Source organism: Pithys albifrons, chromosome 1 (assembly GCF_047495875.1).
Source record: "Pithys albifrons albifrons isolate INPA30051 chromosome 1, PitAlb_v1, whole genome shotgun sequence".
Taxonomy (NCBI): Eukaryota; Metazoa; Chordata; class Aves; order Passeriformes; family Thamnophilidae; genus Pithys; species Pithys albifrons.
In genome coordinates, this window is record NC_092458.1 from 12,892,807 (window position 1) to 12,913,585 (window position 20,779).

At 38.2% G+C, this 20,779-nt stretch overlaps 1 protein-coding gene across 4 annotated transcripts in view; it reads right to left on the reverse strand.

The window, feature by feature from the left end:
* The window catches only part of TBL1X (transducin beta like 1 X-linked), a 197,314-nt gene that overhangs the window by 87,903 nt on the left and 88,632 nt on the right, over positions 1-20,779 (reverse strand). For all 4 annotated transcript variants that reach the window (XM_071564429.1, XM_071564605.1, XM_071564692.1 and 1 more), the window contains one exon: positions 1,252-1,359. The gene's annotated coding sequence lies outside the window, so the exon portion shown is untranslated. The remainder of the gene's footprint in view (positions 1-1,251; positions 1,360-20,779) is intronic.

Genomic DNA, 20,779 nt, shown 5'->3' on the forward strand with positions numbered 1-20,779 from the left:
AAGAAACAGAGAGTTTGAGGAGTAACAGAAGTTACTCCTTAAATGAAACACACAGATTTTTGAATAGCAGTTACCATACAGCCAAAAAAAATCAGAATAAGAAATTATTATCAGTATCATCAAATGTGACTTAAGATATAGATATAAAAGAGTAGCTGCTAACAGGAAAGAACAATTGAAGAAGGGCTCTGTGTTAGTCCAATAAAAAGGTCCAGTATTTGCTTAACATTATTTAAGAGCATCATCAATGATACAAAAGTAAATAGTGTTGATAGCAGTTATGGCCCCAAAAATGTCAAACTGGCTAATAAAGGTAGCAGAGTGGTTATTCAGAACAATATGGATTTCTTTGTACAATGGAGACAGCATATTCCAACCAATTGGACTTAGATTGCAACCAGGAAAGAAACAATGCAGGTAACATCCAGAAAACAGCAAATAGAAACCAAGAACTCTACAAAAGACATACAATCTTCATGGTATGGAAACAATTCAATACAAATGACTGTGAAACCTTACAACAAAAAGGAGTAAAAAACCTCCCCAGCATTTAAGTGCATAGGACCAGAGATATTACTTTCATTCACAGCATGAGTGGTACCGGAATGTATAGTCAATACAGCTGCATAGTTCCCACACTGCTTTCCCGAAAGTAGCAAAGATTTTGTTCTTTCTCCATAATTCACCACAAAAGGGGAAGAAGTCTGCACCTTCCTCAGATGTTACCCAGAATGCCCCACATGCTGCTATTAGCACAGCAAGGAACTTAGAAACTTGTGTGAAAAGAGCACAGCAGCAACTCAAAAAGGCTGCAGAGCACCAGTGAATGTTCCATGAACATGCTAACAGTCCCTGATGCACTGCAGGAGAGTAAGATTGCTCAGGACTAATGTTAGAGGCTGGGCAGTACTGCTGCTGGTGTAGCTGCACTGGTAAGATGGCTCTTACATTTTGGGGTGATTTCCTACCACAGCAATTACTTAACAGCAAAGCCACTTAAAGAATAGTAGAGTGCTTCTTTGTTTTGCTTCTTCAATCTGGAGCTTAAAAAGCAATCCTGGATAAATGTAGATTTTTTATCAAATGCCTCTACCAAGACAGCTGGGCAGCTGTAGCAGTAAAAGACAGCAGTGGTACATGCACAGGAACCAACTGCTTGGGTGGCTTCACCAGGGAGAAATCCGAAAGGCAGCTGGACAGGAAACAGTGCACTGGAGGTAACCTCTTATTTGGCAATTCCTTTTGGCTTACCTGGTCGTGAGACCCCTGAGCTGCTGAATGCTGCTCCTCGCAGGCTGCTGTCAAGAGTCTGGGGGTTTGAGTTACCATGGAGATCACCACATCTGACAGCTGAGAGGGCTGCAATGAGAGACAGAGGTACCCGTCAGGATGGCACAGAGTCCACCACCTCCTCAAAACACAAGGATTTGGCCCCTTTTGCTTTTGGCATTCACCAAGGTACAAGGTCCCAAGTTAAGAGCTTTGGCAGAACCTGAAGGGGAAAAAACCCAATACCCATCACAGAAAGATTTGGAGAAGGGCAAGCCCCAGTGACACACAGCCCTGCGCAAAGGTGTGCACTTTTTCAGGAACCTGGAAGAATCCTAATACACTCTGAGCTTGGCTCAACAATTTTCGGCATCTCTGGTCAGGCATAACAACAGCAAACAATTCACCCAGAACCACTGCTGAGGACAGGACTGAAACACCAGAGCGCTGCCTCAGAACAGGGGGGTGCACACAGAAGTGCTCCCTCAGAAAGCTTCCAGTGGGACCTGACTGAGCACCACTTCTGAGCAAGAGGAATTAAGCAGGCAAAAGAAATCACCTTGGATGTTTTTGCAGGAAAGTCTAAGGGCAAGAATTTATGAAAATCAAACAGGAAAGACAGCCTGACATTCTTCTGCAATAATAAACCTATTTACAGGCTTTTCCATGCCTGCCAACAACGTGATGAGTAAAGCCTTATTTCTCATTTCTTCTGCCATGTGAGCACCATGTATCTTGACTAGTTTCCTACTCGTCTGTTTCAAGCCTTAAGTCTTATGCTTAATTTATGTCTATATAATCTAATAATTAAATGTTGTAAAGTGAAATGAGATATTCATTGGAGACTTTTAAAATTAATTATCCTCTCCCACACAAATGTCTGACAGCTTTTAAAACTATTGTCCTGGTTTTGTTGGGGACAGAGTTAATTTTCTTCCTAGTAGGTGGTACAGTGCTGTATTTTTGTTTCACTATGAGAACAATGTTGATAACACACTGATGCTTTCAGTTGTTGCTGAGCAGTGCTTACCCTAACCTAAGGACTTTTCAGTGTCTCATGCTCTGCCAGTGAGCAGGTGCACAAGAAGCCAGGAGGGAGCATGGTCAGGACAGCTGACCTGATCTGGCCAAAAGGATAATCCATACCACAGAATTTCATGTCCAGTATATAAACTGGGAGGAGTTGGCTGGGAAGGGCTATCTGCTGCTTGGGAATGGACTGGGCATTGGTCAGCAGGTGGTGAGCACTTGTATTGTGCATCACTTGTCCTTTTTGGGTTTTATTACCCTTGTTTTGTTATCTCTCTTTTAATAATAATAACAATAATAATAATAATCATTATTATTATTATTATTATTACTACATTTTACTTTATTTCAATTATTAAACTCATCTTAACACATGGGTTTTACCTTTTTCTGATTCTCCTCCCCATCCCACTGGGATGTCTATGGGAAGCAAGCAAGTAGCTCTGTAGTAGTCAGTTACCATCTCAAGTTAAACCGAACAACTAGATATTAAATATCATTTTCTTATATAATCCATTTAATAAATTACATACTTAAACACATCATCAGAAGAAGCTTTCACAAATCCAGTTCTAATTCTCAGTCTGCAGTACTACAACATGTTCTCATTTAGTTTACTGGGAGACAAGTACACCATCTAACCAAATACAACTACTCACTTCAGAAGAAGTTACAGCTATTTTAGTTAGAGGTGAATGACTACACAAGGGACAATAAATGCCTATTTAAACATCACAAAGTATTATCAAGACATCAGCTAGAAGTCCATAGTTTTTCTGAGTTAATCTACTGAATACATACAAATCTCCATCTATGTGGCTACCTATTTAATTACCTATCTAATTCTCAGATGGCATTCTGAGATGATTATTCTCATCTCTCCATCCCATCTTTTTTTTTTAATTATAGATTCATAGAATGGTTTGGATTGGTATAGATCTTAAAGATCATATAGTTCCAACCCCCCTGCCATGGGCAGGGACATCTTCCACAAATTCCCATCTTGCTCAAATTCCCATCCAACCTGGCCTTGAAGACTGCCAGACTTGAGGAACCCATGACTTGTCTCCCATCTAATTTTTCTGGAGAGCATAATATGTTTATGCAAAAAATATAACATACTCAAGAAGCATAACTGTGTGCAAATACAAAATCTGAAAACCCAAGCAACAATTAGAGGATTTTTCTGTTACAACTTCTCCATGTCTTATGGCAAAACTGTTAAGAGTTATATTATTTCTAATATCTATCTAATTATGCTATGCAACACCAATTAACGCATAGTGAGGCTGCTCTCATGTCAAATAACAAAAAAATATCTGTACTGTAGGCTTCTGCAAGATTTATGGAGTATAAAGGACACTATAGAATACCAGATACTCATATTGTAGTGCTGGAGATGGAAGCATGGCTATTGAAGAAATTCTATGAATACTTTCTATCATAATTATACTCCTAAATTGGTTGGGTCATGTTTTCATCTGTTCTGTTTACAAATCTTACAAACTGGATCCCTGGTGGTTTTTATCAGTGACAGGATCACTTAAAGGCTATTCATCTTCCTTTGATGCTACAGAGAAGGCAGAAGGCATCAGTGCAGGCAGCACTGGTAACACGGGCTGGAAGAGCTAATCAAAGCCTTTAATAAGTCCAACTTTGGTTACCAGACAACCCCTGGGTAAAAAAGTTCATACTAGCTCTCTACTGAAAAAGTAAAAAACAAAGGGAAAGAAACATACTAGAAGTAAAAAGATACAATTTCTTTATTATTATTTTATTACCTATAAGTGTCAGTGACACTGAAAAGTTATAGACATTTCCCTTATGACTGGGCGAGAGAATGTATAGATGATTCCAATAACTTGCCCTGCTAGCAGATGTCCCTATCCATAAGGTTTCACTCAACAACAAAAGAGTTTCTTCAAATGTGATTTCATACAGAATTAAGTACTAATATGAGCTTTGAAATAAACAGTATGCAAAGACAGAAAATGTTCTTTTAAACTTTCCTTGGTAATAGCATTACTACCTATGCCTACTTATAATAGGATAAGGTCTTCACAATTTAGGAAAAAACTGAAAAAACCCCCACCACCAGGGATCACAGAATATAACTGCAAAAGTGACTGGAAAACTGTAGAAAATACTTTAGTATGAAATATCTGGAGAGTTCAACTTGTATAATTTATCATCGAAAAAGATAAGATGACCTAATTACAGCATTAAGTATTTACATGGGGAGAATATTCTAAGTGCCAACCAGGTTGTTAATCTAGCAAAGAAGGGTATGCATAAAACAAGTAAGCATCTGGAAGCTGACACCAAATTCAAATGAGAAACAAAGAATATGCTTTTCATAACCTGTGACTAACCATTACTGCAGCTATCCAAAGGAGAACACAGAGATTCTCCTTTTGTTGATATCAAGCTTTAGTGGGATTTTTTGTGAAAATATAAGATACCTTGTAGTCATATACAAGTTACTGGGTTTCATATCGATAGACAAAGACTCAGAGAATTCCAGAGGCAGGTGGATCGAGTTCTGCTGTGAATAATATTATGGCTTCTAATTTAGGGAGCTTAATCTTTCCTCCATGAGCTGAAAGAACTCAGTCACAAGAGCACAGCAGAGGAGCTCTCTTCACAAGGGTCACTCAGGGCATCAGGAAGATGACTGAAGGCATTCAATACAAATGATGCCCTCTGAATCTGTGCATAGAGCAATAAATAACAGCACTTCATGTTATTAACTACTTGCCAGTCCCACCCCTACAGGCAGTAAGCTTTCTGTGCAGAAAAACCTCATCAGGGTGTGTCAGTGCGTTGGCCAAGCCGTTCCCCACCTCAGCCAAACTCCAGCTGTGGGCCCACAGCAGTGCTCTTCCAGCTCTCTCCCTGCAAAGAGAAGCAGCCTCGCTCTGGACACGAAACGAACATGGGCTTCTTATAAAAGGGACAATGGGAGAAGGAACAGAAACAAACCAAGAAATGGTCTAAATGTTGCACTGAAGTGGTCTCACAGTTTGCAAACTTAAAAAATTTCATCCCTTAAAAGCAAGAGATATGGAGAGATATTAGAAGTTCTAATTTGACTAGCACTGGTGCTGTTGCTGTTCTATGGCTTGAGCTGCTAAGCAGCCAGGAAATATAACCGTGTTTAAATATCAACCAAAAATAAAAGTTTAAGAATTTCACTCATTTTTACTAATTGTAAATCTGCTACACATGGTTTGACTTTAGATTTGCACTAAGTTTGAAAACACAAAAGTCAACCAAACAGTGCAAATGCATTCTCTTACTCCACTGGACACAACCTCCACGAAGCAAAACCATGGGAAATCCTGACTCCAACTCCCATGCAGGCAGTTGAAGTATCAACTAACTTATCAACCACTCCGTTTACATCAGAAGTGCCGATTTAATTGAAGAACAGAAACATTTCCTTCCACCCCGTCCCTGCAGCGCCAGCCAGGACAGGGCTGAACAAGCCCAGTGTCAGTGCCAAGCTGCAGAGCACCATCCACACCGAGAAGCCAACAAAGTGATGTCCCTCAAAGGAGGGCTGAATGTGGGGCTGCCCCTGGTAGGCCACAGATGAAACATTTCATTTATCCTTTGCTTCATATGTTGTTTACCTTTTCCAAGCACCTGGGCGACTTTAGTAAACTGACACTGAGGGCCAGATTTATAGGAGGCACTTGAAATTGTCAGCTGTGCAGGTGGCCAGGGCTAAGAGCACCTAACTAATATAGTAGTTTTACCCTTGATTTAAACTCGGAGTAATTAGTCACATCATTTGTGAAGATAATTTAGTAAATCCTATTCAATTCTTCTAAATAGATTTAGATGCTGTATTATTTTTCCATTCTATGTTTAAGCAATATTGCTGCACAATTTCAGCTAAATAATTTTATTTCTTTTTACTAAACAACATAGATGAGGAGAAACCAAACCAATGTCATAACTATTCTGTTTCAGTGCATTTCTCTTACCTCTGTTTCATAATGAAAAAAACATTAATTGGGTATTAATTTAATTATTAAAATTATTAAAATTATTAAAATTAATTATTAAAATTAATTTACTATCCTCCCTCCTTTCTGGCTTTGAGAGGCACTGGAAAGTTTAAATGCTAATCTTCAACAAACACTGAATTACAAAGCAGTTTCCAGAGATTTCACTAAATCTCTGGGAAGAAATGCAGGATACCTAGTGCACGACACAAATATTTTGCTTCCTTTCAAATTGATAAACAGCTTTAATATTTTCAAACTACCCCTGGGGGAGTATACTTGTAGTAAACCATGACTACACAGAAGATTCTAGCTGGACATCAATAATAACGCCACCCATCTACAAAAACTAACCTAAAATGTATTTTCTAAAGCAATTCTTAAAAAGCGTACAAATCAGCAAAGAGAACATTCCAACATTTGCAAAACTCCTGCTGATGTGCTAGGGTTTTAGTTTCTTTATGGATTAACATTATATATAAATATAATCACATTGGTACAAGCACAGCTGTGGCTCCCCTGGGGCATGACCAGCAAGTGCTCTGCACATGGATCATGGATGACACTGCAGTCCCATGGAGCAGAAACCAGGACCACGACTTGGAGCACAACACACCAGGTTTCTCTGTGGTGTTTGCACAGAGTATCTCTGTGGTGGAACTGCAAACTCTGTTCAGAAAAACCCACACAATCCCTGAATATTAATGTATTTGCCCTAAGGTCTTATAGAGTAAATAAACACTATTTAATGGCTTGCTATGATAAAAAAATCCCTACATATCTATCATTCCCCCACAGCCGCTTCCTCCAGAGGAAGTTAAGAAAGGCTTTTTATTTTAAATCTACCATAGACAAACACTCAGATTTGACAAAGGAAACAAAGTCATGAATCAGTCAAAAATCAGAACAGCAACTTTGAAATAAATCTTCATTACAGTATAGTGCAAAGCTTCCCCATGGTAAAATCTGAGCCAAAGCGACAAAAATAGGCTCAGAAATAATCCATTTCTTCCCACAAAATCTTAAAACACTTAGACTTGAAAGCCTCACCCCAGAATATATCAGTCTTTCAGGTGTAGCTCATGGAATCTGGGCTGCCACTTTGAAGCAAGTATCTCCAGGGAAAACAAAACTGCAAATGGAAACTCCTCTCATGTTTCACCTTAACTAACTCTGCCAAAGCTCGTGGACATCATGAAATTAAGAATTTCAGAAGCACGGTCCTGTCACTTTGGCTATATTCTGCTACCCCTTTTACAAATCCTCCTCCAGAGAGAAATTAACTCTTAGCAACCCAAAGAGTGACTCAAATCCAACCAGTCTTGGCCAGATTGGAAGACACAGTTACAGCATCAAATGCTCATAATCGTTTACCACTGTCAACACTTTGCCTGTACAGGTGCTTGAACAGTTTTACGTTTTTTCTGCTTCAGGTATATATTTGAGGGTAGTAGATATTCTCTCTACATGTAATATTTCAGAGACAGGAGATACATGAGTTATCTACCATTATTTGATGGGCCTGAACTTTCAGTGGTAATAATGAATTTATGAAAAGCTTAGCTGTCAGCAACCATGGCAGGTACCGAGACTGCAAATGCTGAGTACTGTAAGAGAATTTTTTACAGTACCCAGACAGAGTCATGGGTGCTGTGGCCTACAACACAGCAATTCTGGCAATTTTTTATCAGAAAGATTTACACATACCAAATAGTATAACATTTATTTTACCAACCCTCAGGCAAACCGAATGCCATTTTTCTAATAAACAAATGCATATTTTAAAAAAGAAAAAAACCAAACTTCTCTCTCGACAGTAACTCATGAGATTTCTGCTGAACTTCATAAAACATGAAACAAATCCCACAGCATGTCTAGGACTGTTGTGATGGAAACATAAAGAAAGTAGTTTAATTATTAAATCTTTGATACTGTAGATAGGTGGGACAGAATTATCCTCTTTAGAAGCATTGAAGTGTAATCCTCTCATTTGCCTGTTTAGCTCTACCTCAGGCAAAAGGATGGAAGAAGAATCAGAAAAGAAGAAATGCAGCCTCCTCTGCATGGCTCCTAACAGTCACCATTATCTGATTTAAAAGCGAGAGCAAGATTAAAAAGAAACCCACACAAACTCATTTAATTCAAAAATTTCATTTAATTCAATAATTTAACTTTTGCCCTGAGTAGATCTGTGTTTTTAACCTAGAGAAATGAACTCTGAAGTCTTTTTTGCCCCAGTTGTGCGCATGCTGCATAGCTTTCAGCCGTGCACATTTTGGAGGTACACAACTGCAGTTTAGTACGTGAAAGGATTTGCTGTTTCCCACATTTGAATGTTGAGTTTTCTCAGGGTGCATCACTGATGTGAATTGCAGCCCATGGCAAAGAGACAGAGCCAGTACAATTTTCTTAAACAAGGTTTAATATTTTGCCATTATGTTTGATATGTCGCCAATATCATCAGCTTTGGTTTGGATTAACTGTAGTTTCCAAGAGATTTTTAAGGTGGGATATGATGGACACTGTGGTAATACAACCTTTATGTTGAGGAGGCATCAATACAGTCAGGCTTTAGGAGAAGTTACTACAGTCAGCTTAGGAGGAACAGAGATGAGAGGCAGTTGGGACATGTCACATGGGATTTGGGCAGCACTTCGTCCCCAGAGGACCTTTTGAAACTTTGTCTTGAGTGGAACTTCAGCTACACACATCACTGAAACAAGATGCATATATCTATGCAGTAATTAATATATTTAAGTCACATTTTCCCCTTACATTACAGCAATTGTATTAAATGCTCTAGGCTAGAAGCTGCTGAATCAGGAAATGGATCAGAAGCTAACTAAAATGCCTTTCTAGTTATTGATTCCTGTTCTCTGTTTCATGTCAACTTCCTAGAATCCATCCAACACAAGCACCAAAGGGTAATGAGTTTCTGAATGCACACTCTAATAGTGCACACTGCATCAAAGCTTTCAGTAATTGCCTGGATGCTGCTTCCCAGCAGTACTAAACAACTTAAATATAATTAGCTGGAAGCCCTATGGGCTGCATTTCCCCACTGGAACACCTCTTACACTAATCCATTTATCAGGCTGACAGATGACTGAATCACTGGCACTATGGACCCATTCTACTAATAATATTTCTCAAGCCCACATTTTGGTTTGTGCTTTATGGGGTACCTTTTTGCAAAGGAAAAACCTGTATTAGAGTGGGGAGAGAACCAGACATAAAACACACTCAACTCTTCCCAGTACTGCACAATGTCATTTGTTTGATTAGCCCACTAAGTACAAAATGCTGGAGCCATCAGGCAGAAAATGGAAGTGAAATGTATGCATTATGGAACTGTACGATGCCAAAATTAGTAGAGAAACACACAAACACAGTTTTTCAGCCATTCAAATATTTAGAGAAGTTTGCATAAGAAGGGAGAATTTTCAGGGCATCCTTCCTGAAGATGGCTTGTCTACAGATGCTGAGCTAAAATTTCTCCATGATATTTTCTTCTTGTACATATTTCTAAAGAATGGGTGACAAAAACAAATTAAAGCTGTCTGAATTATATTCAAATAGACTTGAACTGCCCATCATGCTGCCACAGACCTAAGCGCTTTGCAAGCTGTTAGAGAATTCTCATAAAAGTACAAAAATTTTCTTTATTAGGCAGAATTTTCTAAAGTTGTAACGAAAACCATTTTATCCATGTGGCTTGTATTTCCAGGCCTGCAGAGGCTGAAATTCTGGAGACTGCAGGCAAAGTCTTCCAAAAAGTGCCATGCTGTGAAAATCAAGTAATTGCAAAAATGTTAAATTCTCATCAAATTCTTTTAAACGATGACGAAATTACTCTAGGATGTTATACTCTTATGCTTCCTTTCTAACAAGTTGTGGGACAGGAAATAAAAAGGCACAAAGCTAGTAATAAGCAGTAGGAAGATGTGAAAAAAGAGGGGCTTTTAAAAGTGTGCTGCTTCTAGAGCCACTATTTTGCAGTCAATAATAAGTATTCTGGCTTGGAATCCAGCTAGAGTGGTAGCATTGTTTCATCTGTTTATTTCCTCTGGATGTTATCATGGGCACAGAAAATTTTGATGTTGCAAAACAGTAAAACAAGAAGAAAGGACTCCTTGTACTTCTACGAGCCTAAACAATATGCTTGTAGTAAAGCCAACCACCAGCATTCATAAATTCTCTTAAAAATAGTACTACAGATTAAAGTTAACCCGTGGCCTCATCCTTTTACCTGGAAAGATGGCCATCAGTATGAATTCAAAAAGTAAATATAAAAGCTATACTTGAAAATTTAGCAATGAAATGGGTAACTAAAATATATTCAGTGATCTAAACTGATCTAGCCTGCGGATCAAGCAGCAGCAGCAAGATGAGGTACAGTCAGCACTTCCCAGGAGCAGCACTAACCATCCATCTCAGAACAGGGACAAGGAACTGCAGCTACTTGGACATTACCAGACCTCATTTTCAAAAATGCAATCACACAGCCAGGTAAAGTACTGAGTTTTTATTAAAAACTGTGTTGTTTGAGATTTCTTCATGTGAACCCTGGAGCAGAAATCTCAGTTTCACATGCACTCTCCACCCACTCCTTCCCCCCAGCCTGAAACTGGAAAACTCATCCCAGAGACACTGACACTTGCACATCAGGCAGCCAACTTCCCCACCGTTCAAAGACAGCCTCTTCCTTCCCAGCCTCAGCTCCTGTGTTTTCTACTCCCACAAACGGGCAGAGAGCATCCTGAGCAAGGGCTGCCCCGGCCCATACAAACCTCAACACCTGTCAGTCATCCTTTCACATGAAATACAGAATTTCACACTCCTGTTAACACAAACTCTTTTGAAAGGCAGCGGTACTGAGCAGAACAAACGTGAGATCTAATCAAAAGAACATTCTGAAGTAAAAAATGTCAAAAAATCTTCTCCTGTTTTTAGCCATTTTTAATAAAACAGATCATGGTCCTGAATTTTCTAAGTAAGAAACCATCTTTGTCAAGGAAAGAATGTAATATTGCCTTCGTTTGTCTGGTTTATGAAGAAGCTGGCTATATCATCAGTGAAGTTGAATTAACTGGGTATTAATTCTGAGACAATTCTTTAATTCTTGAGGTAAATGATATCTCTTTAAAGCACTTCCAGAATTATTACATATACAGATTCCTCCCTTTAAATCAGGGGCAAATATACAGCAGCTTTATAGTTAAATGGTTACAACACTGAATTATTGAAGTTTCTTCTATAGATGCAGAAAAAAAGAGTTTGAGGAGAGAGGAATTATCTAAGAATAAAACTTACAGCTGGAGTCATAGTCTACTAACTTCCATACTTTGTATGGAAGGAAGTGTACACTTGGAAGGATACAGCATGCCAAGCAGACACTGTGAAAACGCAGAGGGTTTTATGAGTGCAAATAAATGTCTGTTCTAAAAAGCATAGCAGAAGTGATCTAAAACGTTTATCTACAAAGAGAACACTCGTTTGTAAGATCCATTTCAAAGTCATATTCTTATATTCAGTAAGTATTATCTTCAGCATTAGGAACATAATGAATTTTCTTTCAAGACGACTTCTGTGAAGTCTCCATCTTCGGACTCCTGACTGGACCAGACCCAGAATAGCTGGGACTAACCCCAAAGCTGGCTCTGCTTTGAGTTGGGTGTTGGATGAGAGACCTCCCAAAGTCCTTTCCAATAGGAACTGTCATATGATCCTACAACAATAATCTCTCCATAGTAAAATTAAACATGCTTGTTGTGCTATTTATATAGAAAATAAGGAGCTTAATGAAAAACATTAGAGCACAAACTCACATGTTGAATTTAGACAGATCCAAGGTCTTAAAGGTATCACCATGAGGCATTCATTCTGATCATAGAAAGCTTATGCTGGTCAAGCAACTGTAACAAAGCTAAGACTGACAGCTAAAGATACAGAATGCTTCTGTTATACTGCAGATTACCTTTCAACATGACCTTTTCCTTTAACCTAAATCATTGTAAAGATACAGGAGTAAAAACTATTTATAGTAAATTAAATTACAGTTTAACTATGTGAATTTTAATCTTCCCCCAATTAAAATGCATGACAGATTAATAAGTTATATTGCCTGGATATGAAAAACGCAGCAGAGAATACTGGCTGGAGAAATACACTAAATGAAAAGAAGAGCAGGAACCTGAATTAATCTGCAGCGAACAAGGCTGTGAAAAACCTGAGCATTTCAAACACACAGATGAAATAAACCTTCAACAAACATCACACAGACTTGGTGGTAAACAGCACCAGTCTGGGCCTTGGTCTGAGGAGTCCAGCCCTCTGAGTTGGCCAGGAACCTCGGTAACTGCAACACATCTGACCTTTTTAATAAAATACTGTAAGAGTCAGCAGCAGAAGTAAAATTTCAGGGAGAAAACCCTCAAAATTACCACCTGCATATTATAGGAAGTAACATCTCTAAATTTTAGTCCAGTTGACTCCTTAATCTGATTAACCTGATGGTTGATAATAGCCATCTCATCGTATGCCTTATAGGAGGAAATGGATGTCCATACCTCTGAGACAAAATTCATCACTTTTGAAAGGACACATGAGAATTTTCACTAGTATATATGAGAAAAGTTCGTGTAATGAAATTAGGACAAACTTCTTTAATGAACATAGATGTTATTCTATGCTTTAATGCAATTCTCACACCATAAATACTATGATCTAGCCGTCCTTGCTTTCTTTTATTTCAATTTTCTATCTACTTTAAGAGGTATTTTAGCTTCTGAAGCTGGCAGATTTTTAATGATTCTCTAGACTGTACGTCATTGAAGGGACACACAGAAAGAGTACTCAAGATCTTAGTACTAGTAAAGGGTTACCCAAATGATTCATGGTCTCTATTTCATGGTATGTTCAGACATAGTACAGTTCACCAAGTATGTTACAGAGCCATTAGGAAAAGAAATCTGAATCAAGTGTCAGCACTCTAATTAAAAAACAACAACAACAACAAAACCCAAAACAAACAAAAACCCAAATGATGTTGCTGCAAACATCAGTTCTTGAAAGCTTGCAAGGACCTTGCAAGGAGCTTAAGAATGGAAAGGGAAAACCTTCTATTATTTCCAGCACCATGAAGTGTCTCACACTGTTTAATGCTTACTTGTGCATTAATTTCATTAAATAAATTCTCCTAGGTCTGTTCAATAAATAGTAGTTCTGGTTCTTGAAATGCTAAAGTAATAAATTCAGAACATCTGAAAGTCATGCAGATGACGACAATAACTCACATTACAATGCAGACTGCTTAAATTTGTATATGTGTGTGTATGCCCTAATATAACACTGCACCTTCATTTACATTTTATAGCAGTGAGTTTTATGCAGCCAGTATGTAATGCTACTTTTAGCCAGCATTAAAAGGTGATTTTTCCCAGGGTCTCTAAAGTGCAATTACCATTGACTTCAAACTGAAAGGGAAGTGGCCTGCAGTTCAGAAGCCTGTCAGTCTTTTCATCTTGGAAGCTAAACTCTCCTTCTGCAAATTGACAGAACTATGAAAATTGAGAGCGAGTATTAGCCCAGATAGATATCTGCTTTTATTGTGCTATGTTAAATGAAACAGAACCTTTCATTTCATGACAGAACATGTCAGGGATGTTCAGGCCACTTAACTTTGATTCCAGCTTAAGTGTATGTATATGGATGCTGATGCCTATGGCTGGGTATGAATATTCAGTCTTCATTATAATGAGTGGTTTTCTTCTATTACTTTAGCAGGAAAAGAAGGATCTAATTGCAAAAGACTCACTGGAATCAAAGAAGAATTAGAGAAATCAAAAAAATATCATTAAGAGTATTTTTGCATCTCAGTTTACAGATTTTATTTATATTTAAGTGTTTTAGTAAGATGCAAGGTGTTAAGTAATTTTTTGCCTTGGCCTTTGAAATTGTTTAAGGAAATTGTGAGGCACAGGCTTAGAAGCTTGTCTTAGGAATTTTGGGGGTCAGGTATTAAAAAGTTCATTTTTACCAGGGTAGCACAAAGTCTAGCTATATTCCCCATTCTAACCACCACAGTGTATAATTTCAGGCTGTTGTCATGCTTCTTGTTCTGAGTGAAGCTTCCCTGGTGTAGTCTTATTCCCTTGTTTCTAGTAATCACTCTTCACTTACACTTCTGCTGAACACTCTTGCCCCTCAGTATCTGTGGAATTAACTGCTCATATCAAAATGAGTCTTATTAAAAGAGTTCAGAGAGTTGGTGTTGAAAAGTGGTTAAACTAAGCTATATTACAGTGAGCAAAACAGGTTAGGGAGTGACTACACAACCAACTAAATCTCATGGGAGCAATACTGAACAGTTATGGACAGTGGGGGATGGGAGCCTATTCAGCCAGTTCAGCTGCTGCCAGAATAAAACGTGGGAGACAGAGAAATGCCTTCATTCTTAGGTTTTGCTCCTTTCTTTTCTTTTCACAATATTAAGGATCCTAAGTTTTTATTCCTAAATCAAACTGCCCAGATTCCTCAAAACAATTACCCCTCCAGTAGTACCTATGTTCAGTTGTGAGGCACATGGATATGGTAACTAAAAAACCCCACCCAAATCAAGTGTGCCCCACCACCCTACCCCCAGTAAACCAGAAATGAGTTTAAACACAGTCATCCTGGCGTCCTCAATTCACCTTGTAATTGCACCTCCAGTTGCTGCAGCACAGATGGGATGCAACATCTCCCACTGTTTGGGGACTGCCCCTAAAGGTGAGCCATATGTTTTTCAATACCTAGAAACAGCAGGATAAGATAAGGATATCTCTGCAGCCTTAAGGCAGAGTTGCTTTGATTTCACTGCTTTGTGTCCTGTCTCCTCCCCTCCCTGCCTTTTTTTTTTTTAAGAGCTTTTGTAATTTAATTTATCTAGGTTAAGACTACAGAAAAGACAAATCCAAACAAACACTGTGTTTGTGCGTGTGTGTGTGTGTGTGTGTGTGTGTGTGTGTGTGTGTGTGTTTAAAGCCAAGGAAATCTCCTGTGTTATCTGTCTGTGTAACATTTTACCTTCCACTAGGCAAATATATTTTTAAACAGTGTGGAATCAAAACAACATTCTCAGCATTCAAGACATTCTGTCATCACTGCCCATTTGTTGCCCTCTAGGTTTCTCTCAGCTGGCAAATTTCCCATTTAAGGAATTATCAGATTCATTTGCTTAGACAAGGCTGCAAAATAGAATGAAAAGCTGGATTATTCTACAGAACTCATATTTTTCTTTCAGAGCAGAAAACCCAAAGCATGAGAGCTGAGCATTAACAGCAAATGGAACGAATCCCTCAGACAATTCTACCTCACTATACCCTGCAAAATCTAATTTTCATTAAGATGCCACAAGATTTATTTTACATTTATCCTTTACTCCTGTAAATATGTTTAGTGCCACTTATGTTAACCTGTTTTGGAGCCTTAAATGCTATGATCATACATGATGTTTACTTTTAAACTGTAGTTCTAGAAAGCCTCTAGTGCATCCTGTTACTTCCACGTTGTTCGTCATAAAGAATTACCAGTTGCTTTGCTACCAGTTTCCCTATAGAGCATTTTTTGCAAAGTGAAAAAAACCCAAAAGGGAGAGGGGAAATAGAAAAATTAATAAATTGCCAGCTTTCCATAGTAAGATGGCTCAGGATTTACTGGAGTGATGGAGTCGCTTTCGTGACAGAGGCTGTACTGGCAACCCATGCTTGTGTTTCTGGGCCCGCCGGCTGCAGAGCCAACACTGCTGGGGGACATGCCATGGTTCTTGGTACTGTAATACACAAAACCTCCACACAACCCTTTTGTATCAAAGTGTGGAACCATCATTTCTCTGCCTAGGTAGAAACAAAACTATGGCAAGGTCTGGAGAAATGTGTCAACAGCAACTTTCCTTACTGAGAAGACAAAGGTTTCATTTTCGTGTCATAGATGAGTGAACTAATAAAAACGTCACCAAATTTAGGAAAGGGTTTCATGTGCTGAGTGCATACACATGTGTACTGCACCAAGTTAAGTAGAAGATGAGCATAATGGAAATCCTAAGTGATTTTAAAGTGATTAACACAGCAGCCAACTCATTACTGGGCCAGACCTTTATGGAGACTATTGCCTTCCAGTCTTGATACTAAACCACTATCTGAGGATGTTCACCAAAGTAAAAGTCTATTTCAAGGTGTTATATTATTTTAGCACAGTGATTAATCAAATTCTTTTTAGAGCATCCTCTGAGAGCTGAAAAATTCATGATTCACTTTATTAGCATTCTGTACAGCTTTCTGTATTCTTTGAGTAGTATGATTAAATTTATCTGTGGTTACTAATGGTCACAAAACGGAAAATGAAATATGAAAGTCACCATTCCATATACACCCACGGATGTCCTTAAAACAAGCTGTGAATCCTGAACAAAGAGGACTGCAAGTGACAAATCCTTTCCCTTCATTCTCATAAGCCAAAATGAATACACTGTCTGTGCAAAAGGCACACTGGACAGACTTGCAAAGTAATACTGCAAATGAAACAAATAGTGTGTTATATTTGCTACATTTTAAGGCTGGAAATTAGTTCCATAAAATCATTTGGGTTCAGGCCCTACTGACTCACATTTTGCAAGGTAAAAACTCATCCAAGGTTTGACGCTATGATATCAGGACTACCAAAAAGCATGCCAAATTCAGAAAAATGTTCCTGTTCATCACTAAATTTTAAGATTTTCTACTAGATCTTGACACTGTGTTATTTATATAGACCGGATGTTCTAGTAGTCCAGGCTTGGTCACCAAAAAATAGTAAGAACTACACTTTGTCGTTCTGGGCATAAAGTATTAAAAATCCATCAAAGAAATCAAAGCAGCTGTCTAATAAGATTGAATCCATCCTCTATAGAAAATGCCAGATATACAGACCAACAAATACATTTTGGATTTACTGAATGTAGTGAGATATAGCACACAGTCTCATTGAAGAGCCAACAGATAAATACTGAGCCATCCAAAATGACAGTTCCTTCTAAAACCTGACATCATGCACCCAGTGACAGTAGAATATAGTGTAATGTAATAAAAACCATTATGACCAGAGCTGAGTATCAGGGTATCTGTCATTAACTAATACTATTACAAGGTTCTAGCAACATAAACTATGGTTGAGCCCTGAGTAATTTCTCTTGTGTGCATTGCAACATACACTTTGGAAGAATGAAGTTCTTCATTACACAGAAGTTAAATGATCTTGCTGTTTCTCCTACGTTTCTTTTTGTGAGCTGCTAAGCTGCTCAAAATTATGTAACCAAAGAGTGTTTTTGCAGGGCAAGAGTACCTTTGTTTCCAAAGGAGGCACTGGTGTAGCTTTTCAGAAATACCATGTTAAAAATAAACCATCACAAAAATTGCATTGTATTGACTCCATGACCCTAAAAATGCACTGGAGACTGTCACTACTATTAAAGGTAATGAGTATGTTTGACTTTACTGCTGATGGCATTTTCAGGTGCAGGCATCCCTCCACCAATGTGTTTCACTTCTCCACAAAAAGGGGGCTCAAATATTAGTATCAGAGGGCAATGCAGACCCACCACGGGGCTAGTGAAGGGGCACTTCATTAGGAGTCTGCTGACAGATCCAAACAATCTGCAAAATTCTTTAAAGCAGAAGCATGCCATTAATTTCAATATGTACTACTTTCTACAAAAGATAAGTGACTTGGCATAGGCAAGAGCTTTACAAGGCCAATATTTCAACTCTGTCCAGTGCATTTTTACTTTGTGATGTGCCTGCCTATTATGAGACTAACTTACTCCAAAGAATAAATTAAGCAGCAGGACATGACAAGCAGTACATTTGTATGCAATTTGCTTTTACCACCTGAGGCACACTAAAACGGCTCAAGGCCAAAGGCTGAGTAACCTTAACCATTCAATAAATGCAATAATAATCAAACTGAATGCACAGCATTGGGAGACTTATTCTATTATAATATGGAATTTATATATAGGACCATGTGTATCTGTGCATTTAGTGACGACTGTTATTAAACAAATGGTACTGTTGAGAAACTTTTTCTAATCATTGTTCTGAAAATGCCATCCAATGCAAGTGAATTGTTCTACAACTAGACTTGTGCTTGTGAAATAACAGAATTACACCCTGCACTGTAGGTTCAGTATCAGTTTAAAAACATCCATGCAGGCATGTATAAATATGAAAGGACTAAACAGCACAGGACAGGACAGATAACCAGCCACTCTACAGATTTAGCAACTGGCCTGCGCTATCCTGATCAGGTACCAATTAATTAAGGTCTAGCTGTGGAAGCAACAAAGAATGAATTTAAAATGATTTATTTTTTCTAACTCCTTCAAAGCAGCTATGCACAGGCATGGGCTGTGCTACCAGAACACTGTTTACTTCACTGCTCTAGCTTTAATGAGCGAAACAATGACATTGTTTAGGTTCATGATGCATTCACCAGTCACAGTAAAGATCATCTCTTAAATAAACAGTGGGGCTTTAATTTGTACTCAGCATATCAACAATTGATTTTTCCCATAAATTCACTCTCTTTCCGCTCTGCCTTGTGACTACACGAACTGATCCAATTTAACCCTGGTGTGGAGAGCTGCCTTCTATTCACAATACTAAAACCTCCAAAACATTAACACAACTGAGAATAAAAGATGTGAAGATCTACTCATGTGGTGGAAAGACTGGGTAATAAACTGTTTTACAAGAAAGCCCAGAACCTGTTTCTTTCTGACATCTCCATTCTGCTCTGATGAGTCTTAATGAGTCTTAATCTGTAAAGAGGACTATTTTTTAAGATGAGGAATTTTTAAAACTGAGAACTAGCTACTGGATTATTTTTTTCCTGTCTTTCCTACCCTACCCACCACAAGCAAGGGAAAAAAATTCATCCATAATTGAAAACAGAAAACGAACACATAAATAAATAAACCCAAAACCCTTTAAACGTAACCACACTGGTGTTTTTTGTGATCACTGGCAAATCACAGAAATGAATGGTATCACATTCAAGCTTTTGGATATTAATGACAGAAACATATTGCTCTGGGTCAAGCTACCACTGCTCCCAATGCTTAACTAAAACATGCTGGCAAAAATCCAGAAAAGGCTATTGATACTTTTTGATTTAAGAAATCTTGTTCTACTAACCTGTTTTTTACAGTTCAGTCCAGACAAAATGTAACTTACAATCTCATATTAAAAGATGTCTTATTTGTGTTCTAATTTACATATCTTATGAACATTCTTCACAATACACAGAATATTTAAGATTATATTAAAAACAAATTTTAAATTAAAAAACTTACTACATCAAGTCAAACATCCACTTCAGCCAGTATCTCTTCTTTAACCATGAAAAAAGTAGTTATCTAGGAAAGAACGTATGGACAAAGCACAGACACAGGGGTATTCTCCCAGCCTCCAACAGCTTCAGCTCTGGGACCTCCTCATGATTCCAGTACTGAGAGACACCGGGACGTGCTTTAGTGGAACATTAATGCATAATAATGCTATAGATTTGTGGCAGGTTTCATTCAAAGGTTATGGGACAAAATAACCAAAATCAGAGTTAGGTATCTCAACTCTATTGGCTTAATACCACAGTGTCCTTAATTTTTCTATGTCCTGTTCCAAATATGAAAAAGATTCTAACATTCAACTCCTTCTTTTGAACCAGACAAACATGTAAACACTTCCACAATAAATCTGCACACTGAAGCTGTGGATGAGAATTTTCACGCACAGGTATGCATGCAACAAACATTAAACTTCCATGTACATGTAGAGGTGAATAGACCCATAAACAAATAACAAGGAAAGCGCTCTTGCACATCTTTCTTTTTGAAAATCTGACTTTAGAAATGTTGTACCTCTGGTAAAATGGTGTTCTTTTCATGTGAGTATAATTACTTGGCATTGTGCCCAAGAACAAACCCAAAGTATGGAGTGATCTTGAGGACAAGCCCAGCCCATCACTCATGCATTCTCCAAACATTCAGTCTTTAGACTTCTGTAAATTTCCCTCAAATCAGGAAGGAGAACACTATTGCTGGGTTATTGAATTACTCAACAATTCTTATATTTTGGAGATGAAGTACCAATGTCTTATGTTACAGCTGCTGCTGCACTGCCTTCCATTGTATTCCAGCTGAATAATTAAATAGCCTTTAGTCCTTCTGACAGTCCTAGACTCAGCATGGCTGTTAATCAATACCACATAAAAGGGAATTAGGCTTAGGGAACTGTTGCACAAGGCAGGACGGAAAAGGGAAGACAGAAAGAGATCTCCTTTTTCCAACAGAAGACTAATTTTCTGTATTTTATAACACACCCGATAAAATGTGCACACAGACTTGTGAATACACAAGATATATACAGATGTTTAGGGGAATTAAAATTAACCTC